The 20,570-nt window shown below is 34.0% G+C and overlaps 1 pseudogene; it reads left to right on the top strand.

The window, feature by feature from the left end:
- The first annotated feature begins 3,191 nt into the window (after nucleotides 1-3,191).
- On the top strand, nucleotides 3,192-3,310 carry LOC112482707 (annotated as a pseudogene).
- The last annotated feature ends 17,260 nt before the right edge of the window (nucleotides 3,311-20,570 follow it).

The following is a 20,570-nucleotide window of genomic DNA, read 5'->3' as shown; positions in this document are numbered from 1 at the left end:
AGTGCAAAAGGAAATATTTTTTCCACTTCTTTTTCTGATGCTTCATTATTAGAGTATAGGAATGCTATGGATTTTTGAATGTCGATTTTTTATCCAGAGACTTTACTGTATTTGCTTATTGTTTCTAGTAGTATTCTTGTGGAGTCTTTAGGGTTTTCTATATAGAGAATCATGTCATCCTCAAATAGTGACAGTTTGACTTCTTTGTTTCCTATTTGGATGCCTTTTATATCTTTCTCTTGTCTACTTGCTAGGACATCCAATGTTATATATTGAATAACAGTGGCAATAGTGACAGCCTTGCCTGTTCCTGATCTTAGAAGGAAGGTTTTTCACTATTAAGTATAATGTTGGCTGAGGGGTTGTCATATATGGCCTTTATTATGTTAAGGTACTTATCTTCTATACTGATTTTATGAAGTGTTTTGATCAAAAATGGATGCCGTATCTTGTCAAAGGCTTTTTCTGCATCTATTGATATGATCATATCATTCTTATTTTTTAATTTGTTTATGTGATATATCCCATTAATCGATTTGCATATGATGAACCATCCCTGTGCCCTAGGAATGAAGCCCACCTGATAGTGGTGTACAATCTTTTCAATATGTTGCTATATTCGATCCGCTAGTATCTTATTTAGGATTTTTGCATCTGTGTCCATGAGAGATATTGGTCTGTAGTTTTTGTGTGTGTGTGTTATCTTTACTAGGTTTTGGTATCAGAGTAATATTGGATTCATAATATGTATTGGGAAGTATTTTCTCCTCTTCGATTTTTTGGAAGAGTTTGAGAAGAATAGGTATTAAATCTTCTTTGAGTGTTTGATAGAATTCACTGGTGAAGCTATCTGGTCCTGGACTTTAACTTCTTTGTAGGTTTTTGATGATAGATCTGTTTAGATTTTCCAGTTCTTCTTGATTCAGTCTAGGAAGGTTGTATTTTTCTAAGTACTGGTCCATTTCTTTTAGGTTATTAAATTTGGTGTTATATACTTTTTCATAATAGTCTTGTATGTTCCCTTGTATTTCTGCGACGTCAGTCAAAATTTCCCCTTTCATTCCTGATTTTGTGTCTTTTCTCTTTTTTCTTTAGTGAGTCTAGCCAGCAGTTTGTCAATTTGATTAACCTTTTCAAAGAAACAGCTCTTTGTTGCATTGATTTTTTCTATTGTTTTGTTTTGTTTTGTTTTCCATTTCATTTATTTCTGCTCTAATTTTGATTTTTTCTTTCTTTCTGCTTGCTCTAAGTTTGATCATTTTTTTCCTTCTGCTGACTTTAGGCTTCATTTGTTCCTCCTTTTCTAGTTTTTTAAGATAAAGTGTTAGGTTGTTTATTTGGGCTTGTTTTTATTTTTGGAGATAGGCCAGTAATGATATGAACTTTCCTCTTATGACCGCTTTTGCCACATCCCAAAAGTTTGATATGTTGTACTATTATTATAATTTGTTTCTATGTATCTCTTGAGCTCTCTTTTTATTTCTTCCCTGACCCAGTTATTCTTTAGTAGCATGTTGTTTAATCTCCATGTATTTGTGGTTCCTCCTGATCTCTTTCTGCAGATGATCTCTAGTTTCAAAGCATTATGAGCAGAGAATATGTTAGGTATGATTTCAACCCTCTTGTATTTGTTGAGACTATTTCTGTGTCCCAGTATGTGGTCGATTCTTGAGAATGTTCCATGTGCACTAGAGAAGAATGTATAAGCAGCTGTTTTGGGATGGAAGGCTCTGTAAATGTCAATTATGTCCAGTTGGTCCAATGTGTCATTTAAGGATGTTATATCCTTACTGATTTTCTGTTTGAATGATCTGTCCATATCTGACAGTGTAGTATTTAGTTCCCCTACTATGATAGAGTTTTGGTCTGTTTCTTCCTTTAGTTCCGTTAGTAATTGCTTTACATATTTTGGGGCTCCCCGATTGGGACCATAGATATTAATAAGTGTTATGTGTTCTTGGTGCATGATTCCCTTTATTATTGTGAAGTGTCCCTCAGTATCTTTCTTTACCTTTTTTATTTTGAAGTTTAGTTCATCCGTTATTAGTACCGCTACTTCTATTTTTTTTCTCTGAAAGCCATTTGCTTGAAATATCATTTTCCACCCTTTCACTTTGAGTCTATACTTGTCTTTGGAGCTGAGATGTGTCTCCTGAAGGCAGCATATGGTTGAGTTTTGTTTTTTGATCCATTCACTACTATGTGTCATGGTAGAATTTTAATTTTTGTTTTAAATAGGTTGCTGATTCCTTTACATAGAGGGAATTCTGCAAAGCTGTCTTTGTTTCTTTACATGAAAAATCTGAGGCAGAGTGGATTGTTGAAAACTAAGTTGCCTGGAATCTGAGGCTGATAAAAGGGTGAAAAGTCAAAACGTTTCATGTTAAAGAAGGAAACGACTTCAGGAAGAACCACACTTGGAAATCCTTTTCAACTTGCTGACCCTGCACTGGATCAACCTGACGCCAGAAAATAGTTTGCTTTCTGAGTTTTAAAACCATGGTTTGCAAAGTGTTGGCTCTCTATATCTCAATAAATAACACTAGAGAAACACCTCAGGAAAGAATAAGTGAGATTTGTCTTAAATCTAACTGAAGTACCTCATCTAACAACAAAAAAAGAAGTTTTATTTGATAAGGTTGTATACTGAGTACTGACTGGGCTCATGAAAACTTCACATGTCTTAGCAGCTTGCACTCTAAGCACAAGGACAGATACTAGGCCTGGTCATTGTGACTCTATCTGAGATCCAAATGTTGGCTCTTAGACCTCACATCATCTTCTTCATCTTGCCACAGAACATCTTTGAAAGGGTATTGTTTTCTGAAGGACATAGTAGGCACAGCAAGAATCAGTGTGCCAGAAAGTTCCAGTCAAGATGGTGGAGTAGGTAAAGACTGTTTTTGCCTCTACTCACAACCACCTCAAAATTATAACTGAACTACAGAATAGCCATCTTTGCAAGTCACCTGAAGTCTAGCTGAACAGAAGTCCTACCACTGAGGACATACAGAAGAGGCCACCTCAGGACTGGTAGGAGACATGGAGACATGAAATGAGCTGGTCCCATACCTACGTGTCATGGTAGAGAATCAAGAAAAATATCTCGTCTGCGGAGGTCTTCCCAGAAGAGTCCTGGCCCCACACTAGTCTCCTCAGCACAGGAATCCAGTGTTGGAAAGAGAAATCTCATCTGTGGCCATGCTACCCTGAACAAGCCTGATCCCATCTGATCTCGGAAGCTAAGCTGGGTCTGGCCTGGTTAGTACTTGGATGGGAGATCACCTAGGAAGACCAGGTGCTGGAGGCATAAAAAAAAAAAATAAATAAGGGATTGTAAGTTAACAAGGTCCTTGCAATCTGTGAGATCAACTAAGGGTTGCCTCGCCTAAAAAAAAAAGAGAGAGAGAGATTAAGCAAGAGAGAGAGGGAGAGAGAGAGAGCGAGAGAGAGAGAGAGAGAGAGAGAGAGAGAGATGAGATGGGGGGCTGTGAAAACCAGTGGAGATTGTGGCTGAGTGAGATGAAGGGCTGAGAGAGTGGCAGACTTTCCTAATAAGAGGCCGATGTGAGAACTTATTGCTGACAGATTTGCTCACTCTGAGCTTCAGCTCTGGGGCAGTAGCTTGAAAGTCAGCAGGGACATATGGGGAGGAACTGAGTTGTCTGGCTTCAGGGCAAGGGCTGGAAGCTCAGCTTTCTCCTCTACAGAAGTGCTGGCAGAGAGCATTGTTCCTTTGTTGAGCTCTCCCCTCTCCCAGCTTGCAGACCCAGGCTGGCACCATATCTGAGTCTTCGCTGACATAGCTAACACTGGTCACCCTTCCCTGGTGATTCTCTGAGACCCGTGCCAGCCCACTAAAGCCACTTCTGGTAGCTTTTCGATACAAATAGCCTGTCTTGGCTTATGCTGAGGACTTTCCTAAAATATCTCAAAGGTTTACAAAACTAAACAAGCAGCATTTGGCCTCAGCATGCCCTGTACCTCTTTCTGAGCAGCCCCAAGCCTGAAACTGGGGAAGCTAGGTTTGGTTTGTGGCTTGGCTTCTCAAGACACTTACAAACCCAGTGTGGGTGGTGGCCATCTGTGTATTGCTTAATGCCTTATGCCAAGTGGCTCCAGGCAGGACATAGGCTGCAGCTGAACTAGGCTTGCAGCAGGGCCCCTGCCAGGAGACCCCAGCCTGCACACCCAGTGGCCTGCTTTGGTCTAAGTTGGAGCCCAACTGGGGTCACATCTGAGGATGTCACACTCAAAGATAGAGCTGGCACCACAATCCTGCTAAAGCAAATCCTGCTTTGTAGGGTCAGCCCCTGTACAACAGCTCCTCCACTGGCCATGGCCAGTCATCACAACCAATCAACCTGAGGGTCATTCCCTCCCATTGACAAGCAAACAGGAACAAAGCCTGACTGGAGGGCAGACACAACCCATACAAAAGACATACCTGGATCACCCACTCAGGTGACGAGGGAAGACTGTGCCACTGAGACCCGCAGCATGCCTACTACCTAAGGCCACTCTACTAAGATCGGGAGACAGAGCAGTCCTACTTAATACATAGAAACAAACACAAAGAGACAGCCAAAATGGGGAGACAAAGAAACATATCCCAAATGAAAGAATGGAACAAAGCTCCAGAAAAAGAACTAAACAAAATGGAGACAAGTAATATACCAGGTGCAGAGTTCAAAACACTGATTATAAGGACACTCAATAAACTTAGAAGAGTAGATGAATTTAGTGAGAACTTTTACAAAGAGACAGAAACATAAAAAAGAACCAGTCGGAAATGAAGAATACGATAACTGAACTGAATAATACCTTAGGAGGAATTAAAAATATATTAGATACAGCAGAGGATCAAATCAGTGATTTAAAAGATAAGGTAGCAGAAAACAATCAGAAAGCAATGAGAAAAAAAATGAGAATTGTATAAGAGGTCTCTAGAACAATATCAAGCATAACAACATTCACATCACAGGGCTACCAGAAGGAGAAGCGAGAGAGCAAGAAGTTAAAAACCTATTTCAAGAAATAATGACTGAAAACTTCCTTAACCTGGTGAAGGAAATAGACATACAAGCCCAGGAAATACAGAGAGTTCCAAACAAGATGAACCTAAAGAGGCCCACACCAAAACCCGTCATCATTAAAATCCTAAAGGTTAAAAACAAAGAGAGAACCTTAAAAACAGCAAGAGAAAAGCAGTTAGTTATCTACAAGGGAGCTCCCATAAGACTGTCAGCTGATTATTCAACAGAAACTTTGCAGGCCAGAAGGGACTGGCACAAAATATTCAAAGCAATGAAAAGTCAGGACCTACAACCAAGATGACTCTACCCAGCAAAGTTATCATGTAAAATTGAAAGACACCTAAAGAACTTCCCAAACAAGGAAAAGCTAAAGGAGTTCATCATCACCAAGCCAGTATTACAGGAAATGTTAGAGGGTCTTCTTTAAGAAGAAGAAAAAATAAATAAAGACATGCATAGACTGAAAGTAGAGAAATGAAAAAAGATATTTCATAAAAATGGAAACAAACAGAAAATATCTGGGATAGCAATACTTATACCAGACAAAGTAGACTTTAAAACAAAGGCTATAACAAGAGACAAAGAAGGACCCAGTTATTTCACTTCTGAGTATTTTTCCAAAGAAACCCAAAGTGCTACTTTGAAGTGACATGTGAATTGATATGTTCATTATAGCATTGTTTCCTGTATCCAAGATCTGGTGGTGTCTTGGGTATCCACCAATGGATGAATGGATAAAGAAGAGGTGGTACATATATACAGTGGAATATTATTCAGACATTGAAAAGAATGAAATCTTGCCATCTGCAATAACATGGATGGACCTGGACAGTATTGTGTTGAGTCGGGTAAGTCAGGCAGAGAAAGGCAAATGTTATATGAGAAATCTAGAGAATGGGAAAAACAAACAAACACCAGAAACAAGCTCATAGATACAGAGAGCATTTTGATAATTGTCAGATTAGGGGGTATGGGAATTAGTAAAGGGGGGAGGTTAAGAGGTACAAATTCGTAGTTACAAAAGTCATGGGGATGTAGAGTATAGCATGGAGAATATAGTCAGTAATATTGTAATAACTATGTATGGTGTCAAATGGGTACTAAATTTATTGGAGTGATCACTTTATAAGTTTTATAAATGTCTAACCACTGTGTTTTATACCTGAAACTACTATAATATTGTACAGCAACTGTAATCGAAAAAAAAAATATATAAAAATTAAAACCAAAACCAAACCAAACAAAAAAATCAAAATATGATTTAAGTATTTACTACAACAAAGAAAGAGATAAGTGATTAGAGAGAGGGTAGCTGGGGGAAGAGGGGAAGGATGATAGGCAGAGCTTGGAGAATTTTTAGGGCAGCGAAAATATTCTGTATAATATACATATATATACATATATATGTATGTGTGTATATATATGTATGTATGTGTATATATATGTGTACATGTGTGTGTGTGTGTGTGTGTGTATATATATATATATATACACATTCATCTAAACCCATTGAATGTACAAACCAAGATTGAACTCTTAGGTAAACTACAGACTTTGGGTAATTATGATGGTCGATATAGTTTCATCCTTGGTTAAAAAATAGTACCATTCTGGTGAGTTATGTGGATAATGAGGGAGGCTATGAATGTGTGGGGGAAGAATGAATATGGGAAATCTTTGTAGCTTCCTCCTAATTTTATCGTAAACCTAAATCTGCTCTAAAATAATAGTTTTTAAAAAGTGGAAAAAAGTAGCTAGTAAATTTTTAAAAATCAGTTTGATGCAGATTTCTTCTCCATACCCAACCCCTGCCACTTAACCTCAGTGTTCTTTAATCTCTTGCCCGTTTCTTAACCCACATGATGCTGTATGGCACATTGTACTAATTGATTCCAGACTTGTGTCCATGGGCATGATAGTAATCTTGTTCAATGGCAGAGATGAAAATAAGTGTGGACAGTGTTTCCTTCCCAGGTAGAAGACTTTATGGTCATGGTTTGTCTCTTTGGGAGAGTTTCCATATTTTCTAGAAAAGAATACTCACATGGACCCTCCCTGTGGATAGAAGAGTACCTGGTGTGCCTTTTCTGCCTGTGCCCAGCTCTTCTCCAGTGATTCATACATGCTGCTTTTTATAGGAAGGGAGAGGTCAAGTTAATGGTGCCAAAGCTCTGCAGGGCTGGACAAAAGGCTATACCCGGGAGGCAAACATTCACCTTTCTAAAGTGTGTTAAGGGAGAGCAAAGAAAAGTGCACAGTCAGAATTAAAGTGAAATGCCTTGGATAGTCAGCATGAAAGGTAAAGGATTTGTGAAGGATTTCTTAGGTTTTTCTTTTTTGAAAAAGATACAGCCTTTAAAATAAGTAAGACTTTCTTCAAGGTCCAAGAGACTCCATGATCTCACTTTGAGCTTTGAATGACAATGCCCCCATTGCTTATTTCAATAGAGGCTTTCAGAACTCATTAGCTTAAGGGGAGGAACATAGCATGGGGAAAGAAGAAAGAGAAGGTGAGGGGTACGATCCAGCCAAAAATATCCCAACATAATTTCTTTATCCTGATGTTGAAGAGGGAAAAATATGTAACTGCTTGATATGTAATAGTTCATGGAGTCAGTTTTTGAATCATGAAATGACACTGTTATATCACTCAATTTAGTGAAAAATTAAAATAATAATAATCATGAGAGAAACAGAAACTGAACTGAAGAAAACTGAAGTACTGAGTGCCTTCACAAGGAGAGGCCTATTACTACCATATCAGATGAGTTCATCCTCTGGTACCATAACAAATGTTTTAGCATTGTTCCCTTTATGCTCATGGGGTCTTTGCAAATGCAAGTTATCTGGTCTTGGGTGATATAGGACACATATTGAAGTGTTAGAAAACCACCAGAGGCACCTGGGCCATTCACAAACTGGTAGTACAGTAAGTAGAGTCAGACAACAGGAGAGTTTGATTGCTTATTTTGAGATATGAGTTGTTATAGTGATGGCAGAATTAGAAAAAGAATGAAGATTTTATTGCAGTTAGACAAAGAGCCTAACTCCTAGAGTCTCATCTAAGATTGGCACACCACAGAGCTTGCTCCTCTATATTGATAGGCTTAAACTAGGTGACAAGATATACTAGTTTCTGATAGACAAAATGTCCTTTTTACTGACTTTATTATACCAATCCTCAAATGGCCACGGCAACTAGAGTAAAAACTGATGTTGGAGAAAATTTAAGGTAAAATGATTTCAGAAATCTGTCAATGATAAAAGTGGTACCCCACAAGTTTCCTAATCAAAATGCTTCTCTAGTTAGCAGATGAAAATATTTTAGTCTTGAAAGTTTGACCTTCCATTACCTTCTGTCCTATTTTCCTCATATTGCAAGTCTCACAACAGAGAAAGAGAACAAAATTGAATACAAAAATGAAGCTATACCAGAGTAGGTGAGAGAGAGTGAGGAGTTCCCGATTTTAATCAGGGTCAGCAGACACCAGTTTTTTGGCTTCAAACAAAGTTATCAGCTGCTCAAGTATTGGTCTCTCAACTGCACAAACCACGCTGCTTACCTGGACATGGCGTGTGTCTAAGAGTGGGGGCGGGGGTGGGGGAGAGAAGTGCTTAAGAGATTCAGGCTTAGGCCTGAAGGCATTTGAACCTGAGCTCAAAGCCTCTTTCTTCAGCTGCCCTTCAGTGTTCACACTATGTGCAGCTGGACAGGACACTTCTTTCAGGCTTTGTACAAGATCTACAGGAATCCTACAGAGGATGCGAGACTTTTCCAGAAGAAAGATCCTCCTTGATGTGGGGGACTCGACTGATAGATATTGAAAGACACAGCTAACTTAGCAAAGGTTTCTAGCCATTTCTAAGATAGGCTTTCTTCTGTAAAACATCATCATGAGTTTCCCCCAGCAATGAGAAAAGCCTGACAGGCATGCAGAAAAACATCTGTCCAAACTTAAGATAAGGAAGGATTTCTTAACTAGAGTACAAAAAGCACAAATCATAAAAATAACATGGTGATTTTGGTAATATTATAATTAATTTATTTGTTTATTAAGAAATACACATATACAATAAAAATTCAAAATCTTTAAAAAGGGTATTTGCAACACATATAAACCCCTCCCTCTCAAAAGAAATAATATACATTATAATACAAAATTCTGCAAAGCACTAAGAAAACAAATAGTCTGGGTGGAGAAAGGGATCAGCAAAACTATAAACAGAAAATTCACAGAAGAAATCTGAATAGACAGTATAGATATGACAAAATACTCTACGTTATTACTAATCATAGAAATTCAAAGTTAAACCACAAATTTCGCACTAATCAGGCCGAAAAAAATCTAAGGAACAAAAAGAACAAACTAATCAAAAACAGACTCACAAATATAGAGGACGATAGGGTGATTGCCAAAGGGGAGGAGGGTTGGGAGGCTGGGAGAAAGGTGTGAAGGATTAAAGAAGTACAAATTAGTGGTTGATAGATGGTCATGGGGATAGGGCACACAGCATAGGGAATGCAGTTAGTATTAATGTAATGGCTAGCTGAAAAGCCAGAGGAAAGAAAGAGCAATTAGGGGGATCGTTTTATAAACTATATAAATGTCTAACCAATGTACTGTATACTTGAAACTAATAGTAAAATAAAATTTAAAAAAATTTAAGTCTGATTATATCATGTTGGTAAGGATGTGGAGCCGCAAGGATAATATACTTTGCCGGTGAATATGTATTCTTGCACGATGTCTTTGAAAAACAGTCTGAGCATAACTGATAAAGTCAAAGTTACCTGAATCCCTGAGCTGGCAATTCCACTTTTTGGTATGTACCACTGAGGTATTCTTGAACATGTATGCCAGCAAATATGTAGAAAACACTTATGATAACATCGTTCCTGAGAGCAAGATCCAGAACCAGTGTGAATGTCCATTATCTAGAGAATGAAGAATTCAATTATGATGTATTCAAACATCAAAAATTAGAATTCAACACAATAGTAAAATGAAAGAACTAGAACTACATATATCAAACATAATTGAAAAAAGTTGTAATAAACGTATGACTAAATATATGAGAACTATATATTTTATATAAGAAATATATATGTATATATATGAAAACATATTGCTTGGAGAATCATAAAAATTAGTTAAAAATGTGAATACAAGCGTAGGAATAAAATCGCTAAATTCAGGAGTGTATTTTTCTTGGAAAGGAAAGATAAGAAATGGGAAAAGGTCCAAAGGGATATTTGGATGTGTTTTATGCCTGCTGACAATATTTTATTCCTTGTTCAGGATGTGGAGGTGCAAATATTAAATGTATTCTTTTAATATCTGTTTGTATTTCTTAAATATAGTAAATTAACTTTTAAAAAAGGAAGTCATGCTATCTTGTGCGTGTGGTGTATGGTAAGGCTCTTATTCCATTTCCCTCAAAGCAAAATATCACTTTCAATACATTCTCCACACTTTCCCGAAGCTATATAATCCATTAAAAGAAGTAACAAGAAAAGAGAACTGGGAAAACAGACAACAAACAAAAACCTATTTCACATCAGGAAGACTGATGGCTAAGTGGACCTGCCCACCATATAAAGAAGATTTTTTTTTTTGTCATGTATGTTTAACCACCTTCCATCCTTCTACCCTTTTTGTTAAATACCTTCATTTCCCTCTGAAAGATTCTCCCCCTTCCATTTACAACCTGCATGTTTACATAGACCTCTGTGGAAGATTTGACCAAAGTCAAAGCTAGTCACTAGGCTATAATGACTGATTCAAGAATATATTGTCCAATAAGAGTCACTGAAATTCAAAAGATTTTTCAGGGAGTCATTGGGAAGGGCCTCTTACCTTCTACTTTCCACTGAGGCCGAGAGTGAATAGAGGCTCCAAAGCTGCTTGAGGCTCTTTGTGACTAGGAAGTTTTCCAGCTAGTCAGAGCATGAAGACTGTGAGGAAATCCAAGTGCATGAACAGAGTGGGAGAAACAAGGTCCTGATGGATTTGTCAAACCTTCCAATCCAGCTGTGTTGGACTCTAGCCCCGCCTCTGAGCTCTCCAGTACTAAAGGTCAATATACTCTCTTAATAAACATGATTTGACTTTTTTCCTTTCTTGAAACCAAAATGATACTGATGATAAATCTTTCATTAGCAGTAAAATATCAAAATAAACTCTCCTGTTAGTAATATAAGCAATTACAATTTTGGCTGAAAGCTAAGCACTCTGCCCTTCATGCCCACCCATCTCTCACCTGGCAGGCCATTAGTTCCTCTGAAACAGTTTCCTAACCTCAGCTAAAACAAAAACAACAACAACAACAACAAAACAAACAAAAAACAAAACAAAACAAACAAACAAACAAACAAAAAAAACCACAGCTGGCTCCACTCAGATTGGACACCTAGTCCTTTGGTCACAGAACTTCCTATTTAAAACAACTAAAATTGCCTTCCCAGAAATTAAGCCCTTCTTTTGACTAGAGACACTTATCCCAACCAAAAACACTTGCTGAAGACCCAGTGAGGGGGCCATTGTTATCTCCACTTTGAACACCTGAGAAAAATGAAGAACAAGGAGGTGAGTCTGTGAAGAGGTCATTTGTTTCTTTTGTCAGGTGTTTTACAACACAAGTGATGGCCTAAATTTAAAAAGTCTTTAAACAACTTGTACCCAGACTAATGAAAATCAAAGTTCAAGGGCTTGTTTCAATTCTGATGAGCAATCTACCTATTTGTAAGGATTTATTGACTAGCTGGGGAATATTTAAATTTGCATTTCACTTGCCACTTTAGGATTTTTTCCAAGAGGATTTAATCTTCTTTCCTCTTTCGCTGTTATTTAAAAGGTCTTGACTTGCTATTCTTAAATGAAATTATCCTTGTCTTCTTCTTCAGTTAAATGAAACCAACTTTAAATAACTCACCTAGGCAGTTGAGTTTTTAAACTTTTGAACAAACAATTTCTCTCCAAGTCCCTATATATCGTGATGTGTTCTATTTTAACCTATTCCATTTTATTTCTTTTTATTTTTAAAATATCTTGCTAAAGACTTACTAAATTGGCTACTGATAAAATGATTTCTCTTTTCCAGAGTTGTTTGATATTTGTTTAAAAAAATCTTTAAATTGGCAAAGACATTTTTTTAACTTCCTTCATCTTTTATCTAATCTAAGAATATTTTAAATCAGTGAATGAAGGTAACAGGACCAAGAGTCATGTGAGTTGTATCAGTTTCCCTGCACTTAGCTCCAAAGAGACTTTTCCAGTGATTTGCTTTTTGCACTTAGGTACATTTAGTATCCTTTCTCTGCTCTGCACAAAGAAGACCGATTCTATATTTCTCAGGTTCTTTTTCCAACTACCAGTTAGGTTGATCTAAAGGATGCATGGAAAATAAGTGGCAGGCAAGGGGAGGGAGGAATCACATTTCTTCCTCTCTTCTTGGTACCGGCTGTACGTACCATGTGATCCCCTCTCTTGTTGGTAGTCCCTATTCTGATTCTGGGCTTTTTGTTTCATACTGATGTCTAGCTGATAGACTTGGCTCCTAGCTTCTGTAAATACCTCCTCATATTGTTCTCCTGTCCTAGGAGTAGATGCAGCTTTCTGTTATAAATCTATAGATTGTTTTCTCATCCCTCATTTGGCTTTGTGATGCTTCTAGTACTTTTGTTAATTAGTTCTCATACTAAATTCCTTTCACGGAACTACCTGGCATTCACTCTTTCTTTAAACTGACACATTAGACTGATGTGTTATCAATTTGGCCCACAACTTGAACTTTAGTTCTAGGAATAGGTGGATTCGAGAGATCAAAATTATGGACAGAAAAGTATCATAGAATTTATGAGCTCAATATTCTGTGTGAAGTTTTCTCTTGAGGTATTTGCAAATTCCTAACAGGAATGAACAAGTATTTAACACATTAAAAAGCTAAGCAGAGATTTCCATAATCTCAAGGTATGAGAGAGAAAAAAGCTGTCTTAATTCCTGAGTAGATCAAGGTAGTCTTCCCAAGGTAGTCTGTCAGAAGAAAATTGAATTCTATCTAGAGGAATATAATCATCCAAAGCCTATGTATTTTAAAGATATACAATAAAACTAAATATGACAGAAGAAAAAAAGACCATATGGCTAAAAAGAGAAAAAAGAAAAGCAGGGCAGAGCTATAATGTAATAAAACTCCAGATATGCAATGTAACTCCAGAATTTGGAGTTATCAGACAGGTACTTTTAAGAAAATGTAGTTCACATATTTAGGAAAATTAATTAAAAAATTCAATGGAGAACTAAAATCTATAAAAAGAGTAAAATGGAAATTCTAGAACTGAAATCATTGTAATAGATGGGTTCAACAGAAGTTTGGTTGCAACAGAACTAATTAATAGTGAACTAAAATATACTGTAGAAAATATGTATATTGGTTCACAGAGAGAAAACAAATAAAGGATAAAAATAGTACATTCCAGAATATATATAATTGAAGTCTCAGGAGGAAAGAAGAAAAAGAAAAAAAAAAAGGGCAGAAGAAATGTTTGAATAGCTACAATCTAAGAATTTCACAAAATCTAGTGAAAGACCTCAAGACCAAATCAAAGAGGTTCTGAAAACCATAACCAGAATAAATACAAAGAAATTTATGCTTGAATACATTATAATAAAACAGCTATAACCAAAGGCAAAGTGAACATCTTAAAATCAACCAGTGAAAAAGAAGGCTCGTTAAATTCAAAAGAGCAACAATTAGACTGACACAAACAAAGTAAAAGACAACCAAGTTCTGAAAGAAAATATTTGCTAAGCTGGAGTTCTATATTTTCAAAAATGATTGTAAAGTACTTTTCAGACAAACAAAAAGATAATTTATTGCCAATAGTCTCACACTAAAATAAAGAATAAAAATATAGAAACATGTCATAAAGATTAAAGGTTTTATTCAAATTATAAAGGCATACATTTGTCTTCACATAATAAGAAAATAACATAAGCTTAAATATATACACAAGGCAAAATTAAAAGGATATCAATGAATACAAAATCATATTTGGAGATTTTAGCGTCTTTTTCACAGTAACTGATAATAAAAGAAGATATTAAATCAGTAGAGCCATAGAAGACTTTTTATAATCCAATAAACAAATGTAATACATATGTGTGTGTGTGTGTGTGTATACACATATATATATCTTACTATACCCAAAACTTCCAAGATATAAGAATATATTTTATATTATTTTTTAAAGTGAACATGGAATTTTTACCAAAAAGACCATAGGATCAGCCACTTCTACAAATTTCAAAGGAGCAACAATCAGACTGACACAAACAACATAAGATAAAAGAAGACGAAGTTCCGAAAGAAAATATTTGTTAAACTAAAGTTCTATATTTTGAAATCATAAAAAGTATATTCTCCAACCACGGTGGAATCCATCTAGAAACAAAATATCCAAATACTTGAATATGAAACAAAAATGTATCTAAATAAACCATGGGCCAGAGAATAAATAACAATGGAAATTAGAATATATTTTGCTTCGAATAATAAAAATAAAGCATATCAAAACTTGTAGGATGCAATTAAAGCTATACTTAAAAGAAAATTTATAGCTTAAGTTGATAAAATAAAAAGACTGAAAACAGATGCTTTGAAAAGCTTATAGCATGAATTACAAGAAGTCAGGAAAAAAAGGCACAAAATAAATAAGGAATATTTTTATAAGATGAATAAAAATCAATAAAGCCAAATATTATTTCTTTGAAAACACCATTTAAATTGATATTCCTCTAGCAAGACCAAACATGAGAGTAAAAAAGAAGGCTTACATAACCAATATCAGGAATGAAAAAGGGAGCATTAGTGTAGATTCTACAGGTGTTAAAATATTTATGAGAAATACATTGTAAACTTTTGCAAGGATATCTCCTGTCTCCACTTGCATCCGATATTGTATTGGAGGTCCTAAGCAGTGCAATGATATTAAAACAAAGAACCAAAATTTTTAAGAATTGAAAAGGAAGGAATGCATTGTTATTTCCATATATGTGGAAAATTCAAAAGGATCGACAGATAAATTATTAAAATTTATAAATCAAGTAGCCAGGCTGCTGAACATAAATGAGATATACAAACAAATCAATTAGATTTCTATATACTAACAAAAATAATTAGAAAGTAAAAATATAAAATATATAACTTACAATAGCATTAAAATATCAAATATCTAGAAATAAATATAATAAACTATATATAAAATTACTGTACACAAAACCTAAAAAGTGCTAAGAGAAATTAAATAAATAAAGGGAGGTATATACCATATTATGAAAAAAAAGAATTAATATTAAGATGTCATTTCCTTCAAATATACTTATAGATTCTACTACTAATCAAAGTCACCAAAATCATCCATTGCCTTAGTGGAAATTGATAAATTGGTTCTAAAACTTATGTGAAAATATACAGAAGTCAAAATAGCTAAAATATTTTGAAGAAGAATACAAAGTTGGAACATTTATATTACTAGAAACCAAGTATGATTATAAAACTACAGTAATTTAAAACTGCAGTGTTAAACAAAAATGGAGAAATGCACAAACGAGACAGAACAGAGAATTCAGAAAAAGGCTCACACATCCAATATATGACAAAGATGTCACTGTAATAAACCAAAGTAAGGGTGCTCTTGATGATGAAATAGATCAAGACATAAATGAAAAAACAAACAAACAAACTACACCTAGCCTCTATTGAGCCCACATAAAAAAATTACCAATAGATTATAGAACTAAATATGAAGTAAAATAATAAAGCTTTAGAAGACAATATAGAGAATGTCTTCAGGAGCATTAAGAAAGCCAGAATTTTTTTAAACAGGACCCACAAAACACTAAACATGATGGAAAAGATTGAAGTGAACTTCATTTAATTATAAGTTCTTGTTTTCAAAATATACTGTAAAAAGGGAAAAAATACAAGGTAGGGAAGATATTTGTTTTACATATATCTCCCACATGTTTAAAATACATACATACATACATACATACATACATACATACATACATACACATATTTATACATAAGTATGTGTAGTTATATAGTTTTAGTTTATATGTCTATAAATGATATAAATCTTTAAAAACAAGTTGAGTGCTATAATTGTTAAAACAGCATGTTGGAAAAGATGGCTTCCAAATGTTCCATAATCACAAGAAAAATTGATCAATATCATTAGTCATCAGAGAAATATTACTTAAGGCATCAACCTAAATAGACAAATTTATATATTATGTGTGAAAACTGTGTTTCTATAACAGGAAAACAAACTCATCATAAGTGTTAAGAAAGTATGCATTAACTGGTACATTAATACAGTGCTAATGGGAATAGAAATGTATAATATACTTTAGAAAATGTTTTGATAAATTCTACTAAGACTTAAGTTTTGTATACCCTAGGACTCAGTAATTCCACTTTAAGGTTTGTGTGCAACAGAGATATGTATCTATCTGCATGCGTGTAGACAATGAATAAGAATGAATAAAAGTGTTTCTAGCAACAGTAATTATAATAGCAACAGATTGACAAAACCAAAATGTCCACTAACAGTGCAAGAGATGAAGAATATAGTATATATTTAAAAGATAGTAATAAATTACTGCTACATACAAAAATATGGATAAAACTTACAGACAAAATGTTGAGTGAAAGAAGCCAGACACAGCAGTATATGTTATATGCTTCTATTCATATAAAGTACAAAAAAAAAACCCACAAAAATAATCTATGATGTTAAAAGTAGAATAGTCATTATTTTTGGAGGTGTAATGATATGAATGGCTATGAGAGATTTTTTGAGGTGCCGGTAATATTCTATACCAGGAGCCAACAACTTATTCTGTAAAGGACGAGATAGTAAATATTTCAGGCTTTGTGAGACATATGATCCCTGTTGCAACAACTCAACTATGTCCTTGTAGTGTAAAAGCAGTCATAGACAATATATATAAAAAGAGTATAAATATTTATGAATACTAGAACTTGAATTTCATATAATCTTCATATGGATTTTGTAAAATATGATTCTCTTTTGATGTTCTCAACCATTTAAAAATGTGAAAAACATTCTTAAATTGCAAGCTGTATAGTAACAGGTAGCAGGCCAGATTTGACCCCATTTTGCATGCTGCTTTTTACCTAGCTTGCAGTTAAGTGGATATGTTCACTGTAATAATTCATTAAGCTGTAAACTTAAAAGTTGGTCTACCTTAATGCCGTATAATGTATTTCAATAGAACTCTTTTTAGTAAAAAATGCTGAAAAAATCTAAGTAACCTTGAGTTTGCCAATTAGTTTTTAGGTAAAACCCAAAAAGCATTATCCTTGAAAGAAAAGCATTATCCTTGAAACAAAACTTCTGCTCTGTGAAAATTCTTCTTAAGAATGAAAAGACATACCATAGTCTGAAAGAAAATATTTGCAAAGCATATGTGATAAAGACCTTATGTCCAAAATATATAAAGAACTCTTAAACTCAACAATATGAAAACAAACAACCCAGTTAAAAATGAGCAAAAGATCAGTACAGACACCTAACCAAAGAGAATATATGGATAGTAACAGTGCATTAAAATACACTCAATAATATGCCATTGAAGAATTTCAAATTAAAAGAACAATGGGGTACTACTACACACTTATTAAAATAGCTAATATTAAAAAAAAATATTGACAAAAACAAATGCTGGAAAGGACATGGAGCAACAGGAGCTCTCACTCATTGATGGTAGAAATGCAAACTGATATGTCACTTTAAAAGACAGTTTGGTAATTTCTTATAAAGTTAAATATCATCTGACAATACAATCCAGCAATCATACTACTAGGTATTTACCCAAATGTGTTGAAAACTTATGTCCACACAAAAGCCTGCATACAAATGTTTATAGCATTTGTAAAAATTCACAGAAGTTTACAGCACAAAGCATGAATCTTAATATATGCATATTTAAAAAAATAGGAGATCATGGGATCTCTAGACTATGGCAAAAGGACCTAACTGTATTACAAATGTGTTTAACAACCGTACTTTAGAGAATAGAGGGATGGGTTTCCTGACATAAGTGAGTTTGGAAATGAGTGGAACCTGTAAGGCTAAAGGCAAAAGGAATTGTACATAAGTACTGTATGCTAGTTGGTAAAGATTTTTTCCTCCATAGGGGTATAGTTTAACTAATAAAAGTGCTCCACGTGTATATTGGAAATGAATGGTAGATGATGGGAACCAGATTTCTCACTATTGGAGTGGGAAATTACAGATAAGTCTGGAGAGAAGTCATAATACGTCTTCAGATTATACCCCTTTTTTTCATGTTTTTGGGTGAATCATCACAGTATGTAATAGGAGTATTCTTGGAAGGCATTCCAACACATGTAATAATCAATAACAATTTAACAAAGAAAGGACCATGAACAACATAAATATTTCTGATTGAAATCAAATGAAATGTATTTCTGTTTCACTGTTTTTTTGGGTAGAATCTCAGAGACATAGAACATCCTAAATGACATCTGCTATAAGAACAAAGGCAACTGAGGTCAAGATGATCTAAAACCAATTACAGTTATACATAAAATGACATAACAATTTGGTCTGAAGAATTTTACAGAAACATTTTTTATGTGAACACATTGCTAGGGCCTTTCCCAAAGCCTTGGAAAGACCCAGGAAAACGTAGTTAAGCTTTATAAGTTTTATGGTAAATTCATCTCTGTTGCTACCTTTTTTTACTCTATGGCTTGCCTTTTGAGTCTTTTAATAATATCTTTGGAGACATAGAAATTCTTAATTTTTACATTATCCAAATTATCAATAATTTCCTCATTTTTAAAGTTGTGTCTTGTTTTAAAAATATTACCTACTCTAAAGTCATAAAATGTTTTCATGTTATCCTACGGAAGATTTTTTTTTAAATTTTACAGATTTGTTTTATATTTTGATCTATAATCTATTTGAAATTAATTATTGTGAAATAAGGATCAAAATTTAATACAAATATTAAATATTATATATATCATTTATTGAAATGAATACATTAAAACAAAATACATAAACACATCAAAATACATGTATTCATAAATGTATAAATTAAATTAAATATATGAATTAAAAGTATTTATTACATATATTTATGGCTATATGTTGTCCTATAATCATGGCTTTATTAAACCGTAAATCTTAATATACTTTCTTTTATTATCATTTAGTTTAAAATATTTTTAAAATTTTCTCTTTGATTTCTCCTTTTGCCCTTGGAACATTTGAAAGAGTATCACTGTATATTTGAAGTCAGCAGTTATTCTTATTGACATTCTCTTGAATGTAATGAGCCTTTTTTATTTTAGTAATTTTAATTCTTCTATTTTCCTTTGTTTTCAGCAGTTTTGCTATCATGTGTCCTGGTGTGGTTTTGTTTATTCTGACTAGATTTGTAAATCTATTGCTTGATTTCTTTCATATATTTTAGAAAATTCTCAGCAATCAACACTTCACCTATAGCTTCTGCCTCATTCTCTTTCATCTCTTTCTAGAATGACAATTATATGTCAAACCGTTTCACTTTTATCATCTCTTTCTTATTTCTTTGTTTTCCATCATTTTGGCTATTAATGAACCAATTATTATATTTTCTTTTGACCTATCTTCCTTTTCCCTAATTTAATCTTTAATTGTGTTTAATCTGATGGTAATTCTATTTGTTGAGTTTATGGTTTTAGTTCATATATTTTGCTTCTGATTTTCGTTTGATTTTTTTTTAACATTACAAACTGTCAATATCTTCCATCTTGCCTTTTAATTTCTAGAGTGTCAATCTTAATTATTATAAAATATCAACTAATACTCATGTTAGAATATTCTGAGTGTCTTAATTTCTTGCTTATGATTACTTTTTTTTGGTTGCCAAGTTATTTTTTATAGAGTCAGTCATTATATATGAATAGAAAGATGTGAATAGCTAGATGATATGTTCTCATTTAACTCTGTGTCCTCTACTTTCTAGATATTGAAATAACAGAATTTAATTTTATTGGCAATTGTCTCATTTCATCAAGCAGATTTTTAAATATTTTGTCAATATTTCCTGGTTGTTCTGGATGGAAGTATTGATCCAAATCCAGCTAATTCTCTATTGCTTATAATAGAAGCAAATTGATCTATTTTTTAAAATTGGATCTAGTTTTTTGTGTGTGTGGTTTTATTTTTTACTGATATAGGTTTTGTTATTTCCAAAAAACAATATTATTTCAATTATTATTGGCTTATAATATGCTTGTGTAGTAGATGACAAAAATGATCATAAAATTTTCTCTCTTTTTAATGTGACTTTGAAATCCTTCTCACCCAGAAATGGAATATATTTCTATATCCTGGTGTCTGGGTTTGGCCAATTCTTTGGCTAATGGAATATTAGGGAATATGATATAAACAGAGATTTAGAAAGTGCATATGCATTTTAACATTCT

This window comes from Pteropus alecto, unplaced genomic scaffold (genome assembly GCF_000325575.1).
Source record: "Pteropus alecto unplaced genomic scaffold, ASM32557v1 scaffold155, whole genome shotgun sequence".
NCBI lineage: Eukaryota > Metazoa > Chordata > Mammalia > Chiroptera > Pteropodidae > Pteropus > Pteropus alecto.
This window is presented reverse-complemented; position numbering and strand designations above follow the sequence as displayed.